The 5,982-nt window shown below is 33.8% G+C and overlaps 1 long non-coding RNA gene across 1 annotated transcript; it reads right to left on the bottom strand.

The window, feature by feature from the left end:
• Positions 1-758: 758 nt before the first annotated feature.
• Positions 759-5,762, bottom strand: LOC140856077 (uncharacterized). The gene is made up of 3 exons (XR_012139475.1): positions 5,369-5,762; positions 4,890-5,114; positions 759-2,914 (listed from the first exon to the last, which is right to left on the bottom strand). It is a non-coding gene; the product is annotated as an uncharacterized lncRNA (long non-coding RNA).
• Between the last annotated feature and the right edge of the window lie 220 nt (positions 5,763-5,982).

The following is a 5,982-nucleotide window of genomic DNA, read 5'->3' as shown; positions in this document are numbered from 1 at the left end:
TTTATCCAAATTGGTCAATATGCTAGTCACTACTAAGAGAATCTTGAAGGGTTCAAGGCACTCTATCCTAGAGAGTCTAAAAAAAAAGGGTGAAATGCCTTGTAAAGACATACTCGTAATAAAATCTAACCTAATAGTTTCTTTACTTCTAGTTGAGTATTGAACTCTAGTTCGAGTGCGCATATATGTACTTCAATACCAGATCTAATAGGAAGTAGAAGATTGAGGTAAAATAATATGATCCTTTGGATCAGTAATGAAGCAAAAGTTGCTATAGAAGCCATTGAAACTTACCCTCTTTGATTACCATCAGATTTTAGATTAGATTTAAATGACTGTTATTTTATTCCTGTAGCTAGTCAAAATTTGATTTTGATCTCTGTACTAGTACAAGATGGATTTATTTTTTAATTTAATTAAGACTATTATTCTATTTATTTATAAAATAAATTAGTTGCATTTGATCTTTTGATTAACAGTCTTTATCACTTACATGTTGATACTAATGCGAATCTAAACGAGCAAGTAGTGAGTGCCATAGTCCAAAAGAGATCCAGAGATGTATTTAACTATAAGTACTTATGGTACTATAGGCTTGGTCATATTGGAAAGGACAGGATAAATAGATTAGAAAAAGATTGGATCCTTGACTTGATTAAATCTGAGTCAATTCTGGCCTATGAATCATGCCTTCAAAAAAAAATGACTAGGTTATCCTTTATAGAATAAGAGAAAGGGCCACTGAGTTACTAGTCTTGGTAAACACCAATGTGTGTGGCCTATTTGATGTACAGGCCAATGGTGGTTATAGTTATTTCATTATTTTTACTGATGATCTATCATGGCACAGATATGTGTTTCTTATAAAACATAAGTCCGAAGCCTTTGAAAAGTTCAAAAAATTTAGGTATGAGGTAAAGAAGCAAACAAGTAAATCCATCAAAGTTCTTTAATCTGATCGAGGAGGAGAATATCTAAGTAATGAATTTTTAAAATATCTTAAGAAAAATTTTATGGTCTCTTAATAGACTCCTTTCGGTATGCCTCAACTCAACAGTATATCTGTAAGGAGAAATAGGATTCTATTGGATATGATCCAATCTACGATAAGCTTCACTAATTTACCCTTATTTTTTTGGGAACATGCTTTACTTAATGCAATGCATATTTTAAATAGATTTCTTACTAAATTCATTCCTACCACACCATATGAGATATGATACAATAAGAAGTCGAGTCTAAGTTACCTAAAGACTTGGGGATATCCAGCCTATGTCAAGAAATAAAAAGCTGACAAGTTAGAGGATAGATCTATTATAGCTTGATTTATAGGGTATCCCAAAGAATCTATGGGATACTATTTTTACTTTTCACATGACCATAGTGTGATTATGAGTCGCAATGCTATATTCTTAGAAAAATAATTTATTCAGGATGGTGGTAGTGGGAGGTTAATTGAGCTCGATGAGAATATCTCGGAAGAGCAATGAGCCATAGATCCTCAAAAATTTATTTATAATGAGTCAGTAGTTAATATTCTACCTCTGCCTTGTAGATCAGGTAGAATCTTCCATCTTCCTGAAAAATACATGGGTATGAGAAAAGAGGATGTAGAGAAATTATTTTTTATAGGAGATGGGGGTCATGGTGATGATCCTAGTACTTTTGATGAGACAATATTTGACATCAATTTTGAAAAATGATTAGACGCAATGAAGTCAGAAATTTGACTTAATGCACTCGAACCAGATATGAACCTTGTTGGATCCACCTAAGAGAATTATTTTCATTGGATGTAAATGGATCTATAAAAGAACAATAAGTGTCGATTGTAAGGTAGAGATCTATAAGACAAGATTGGTGGTGAAGAGTTATAGTCAGTATGAAGGCATTGACTATCATGATACTTTTTCACCTGTAGTCATACTGAAATTCATCCGCACATTGCTTACTGTTGTAGCTTACTATGATTATAAAATTTGACAGATAGATATGAAAACTACTTTTCTGAATGGATATATTGAGAAAGATATCTATATGGAGCAGCTTTTGGGTTTCACATCCGGTGATAGTGATCACCGAGTCTGCAAGTTACAAAGATCCATCTATGGACTAAAGTAGGCTTCTTAGAGTTATAATCTTTATTTCGATGATGTAATCAAATCATTTGGTTTCATCAAAAATGAAGAAGAATCTTATGTTTATAAAAAAAGGTTAGTGGGAGTGCGCTTGTTTTTCTCGTACTGTACGTGGATGATATGCTCCTTATTAGGAATGATATTCCCATGCTGACTCAGTCAAAACTTGGTTGTCTAAGAAATTTTTCATGAAAGATATAGGAGAAGCGTACTATATCTTTGGGATAAAGGTCTAGAGAGATAGATCTAGAAGGATGCTTGACCTATCATAAAAGCTGTACATAGAGAAAATACTAAAGCGATTCAGAATGAAAAACTCCAAAAGAGGTTTGCTACCCCTTAGGTATGGTATTCGACTCTCTAAGATGGTGTGTCCTATCACTTCTAAGGAGATTGAGTGCATGAGTAGGATCCCTTATGCTTCGACTATAGGGAGCCTCATGTATGCTATGTTATGTATTCAATCTGATATTATCCTTGCAGTGAGTGTCATAAGTAGGTTTCAATTGAATCTAGATAAGGAGTATTGGATAGCTGTGAAGAACATCCTTCAGTACTTATGAAGGACTAAAGATTTATTCTTGATCTTTGGAGGAGTACCTGAATTACGCATTGAGGGTTATACAGATTTGGATTTTATGTTGGATCCTAATGAAAGAAAGTTATATCAGGGTATATGTTTATTTATAATGGTGGTGCGGTCAGCTGGAAGTGTTCCAAGCAGAGCATCATCGCAGATTCGACCACAAAGGCTGAGTATGTCATCGCTTCGGATGCTGCAAAAAAAAAATTTGGTTCAAAAATTTTGTCATAGAACTTGATGTAATGACATTGGATGTCAGACCACTGTATTGTAACAATAATGGAGCCATAGTACTTGCTAAAGATTCCTGATCTCATCAGAAATTCAAATACATTGACTGGCAGTTTCATATCATACGTGACTACCCCGAAAAGCAATATATCAAGATATGAAGAGTAGACTCCATAGATAACATGGCAGACACACTGATAAAGCAGTTGAGCCAGTCCAAAATAAAAGCTTACCTTGAGAAGATGGGGCTTAGATTAATGGTCAATTGATTTTAGTCCAAATGGAAGATTGTTAAATGTATATCCCAGAAGCTAATTATTGGCCGACATATTTTTAATTCTATGAGATAAATTTATACTTAAACTATTGATTTAATTTATAAAGGGCAAGTTTTCTTTTTTCATTCAAGTGTTATGTGTCCTTGAATCATTTTTAAAATTAATATTATGATATATATTCTCAATTATTGAGAATTAGAGGTATGGATGATCGATTCCAAAATTACTCTAGATCATAAGATAGTCATAGGGACAATGATCAATCCAAATAGATCGATGCATGGTTTGCTTCCTTCGAAGTTGAAAATTTTTAATTTACAGTGTAGAGACACTGAATGATAAGTACGGATAGTTGTTAGAGAATAACTAGTGCTAAGTATGACTATACGAGAGATTATATAGATTTCTATTCAATTATCAGTGATCATCTCGATGATGTAGTTGTGTAATTGGTCTTTTAGCCTACGATATCACAGTTGTTTGTAGTAAGACTGCTGTAGTTTGACTACGCATAAGCATTGATTTGATTATGAGTCTTTATAGTAGATGTTGGCTGCAATTGGTTGAGCTGTGGGAGCAAAGTATGCATCTAAATGAGATCTATCGATCTTGATAGAGAAGAATAGTCCTATGAGATTGGAGAAGCTAAGTCCACAAGTCTATGACCATAGCAGTATGATTGATGGAAAAGAGTTTTCATTTAGAATCACTATTGGGCTTGAACTAATCGAAACTATCATATGACTGATGATGAGATTTGATGATTTATCCATAATCTACTATCTAATCGGTACTCACGATAGAGAAACTATATCACACATTAACTATACCTAGAGGTTCTATTTCGATTCTACTGGATTGTCACTACATATTTCTAGATATCACTAATGAATTGTGAGAGCTCAATAAGATCATTCTAGATCAATAATCTTGATCGAGTTAAAGTGAAATTGTTTCGATCTACTGAAAGAGATTTCAGTGATATTTATGATAGAGATCATAGTATATTTACTATCGGATAGAATTGAACTTATGGAATCACACATCAAATGGAGAAGATCTGGATTGATTAAAATTGGGCTTATGAAGCACCAATTTCTATGGATTTAGAGAAATCCTATTAGGTTCATGTTAACCTTGTTAGCACTTGGATGAATCCAATTTCTCTTGTGGTTAGTTTGCTTATATGATAAGCATTAGCCAATTTCTATACTTGATTTGAATCTAATTGAATTTGATTGAATGGGCTCCAATGGTTGGATGCTCAATTTATAGCTCAAATTAAATCAAAAAAGAGTTTCTTAATTTTTTTGATTGAAAATTCATCTTGATTTGTTCAAGAACCCTTGAATTGATCTAAAGGAACCATGTGGGCTGATTAAAGAACATTGGATTGGGTCGCATATGATGGGATGCTGATCAGTGTATTAAATTTGACATAAAAAGTATTAAAATATTAGATATTTAATCTTTATTATTTTATATTTTATACTTGTTATGCTTTTTTTCAAAAATTATTAGTCATGAAGATTTTTATCACATTAAGCCTAATTAAGTCCAAATTCAAGCTCAAATTCATCACATTCATGAAAAAAAATATTGGGAATAGAGAACAAACCAAGAAGAACAAAAAGCAGACAAAAATCAGCCAAAAATCACCTAAAAATGACCTTTGATGCATGGTAGATCGATCGCTCGATCCACGAGCGGTCCACAGTACAAGCGCTGGTCTATAGTTGCAGTCCATAGGGGCGGGGCTGGTTTGTGCACTGATTGATGGCTGAGATCATGCTGAACATATGATCGAATGGCTAGCAACTCTCCATCCCATATCCAATGGTGGTGGCCCACATTTGTTACGTAATCCGATGGCTCCAAGCAATCCTAAGCGAGATCAGATGGTCTTGGGGAGTTACCGATTGAAAACTAAATAGAAAAGCTTCATTTTTGTATGATTCTATTGGATTTTGGTGATGCAGTAAAATATATATTTCAAAATTTTTAACATACATTCAATAAATAAAAACAAGATTTAATAATTAAACTCAATCACCGAAACTCAAAATCATAGGAACCCCTTGATGATTACAATCAAATCACAAAATAAGAATATGAGGAGAAGACCAGAAGTTATATACCATCATGAAGACCATGAACTACTGATTTTGATATCTCCGTGAGACTTCAAAGCAAAAGTCCTCTAATGGTGATCCACACAGGATTGATCAGGACTCTTCCCAACTGGTCACGATGCTGCAGCCTTCTTCGCAAGTGCACTGCCGGTTGTCCTTCATAAGAATACGATGCACTATTACTTGTATGCCTTCATGACCTCCACTAGGACCACTCTAGAAATTCTTTCCTAAAGTATCACACCACACTTTAATCAGATTTTATGTTCAACACATGAACAATCTGGTTTTAGGACAAGTATCTCATACTTTTTTTTTTCTCCCTTTCCATTTTCTCTCCCTCTTTTCTTATATTTTTTTTTTCAAACATTTTTCTTATCTTATCCTTTCATTCTCATGCCTAAACCCATCCAAAAAGAGACATAAAAAATAAGGAATAGCACCCCTTTTTTATAGGGAATAAGGGGGCATCCCATGTGATGCCAACTCTTGGCGTCCCTTATTTTTTACATGACCCAATCAATTTTTAACATGGAATACAATGGGTTGGCATGGAATAAAAGGTGATTCACTGGTAGAAGGACTCTTCCTCTACCAAGAAAAAAATGTAACGCCATCAT

This window comes from Elaeis guineensis, chromosome 3 (genome assembly GCF_000442705.2).
Source record: "Elaeis guineensis isolate ETL-2024a chromosome 3, EG11, whole genome shotgun sequence".
Lineage (NCBI taxonomy): Eukaryota > Viridiplantae > Streptophyta > Magnoliopsida > Arecales > Arecaceae > Elaeis > Elaeis guineensis.
This window is presented reverse-complemented; position numbering and strand designations above follow the sequence as displayed.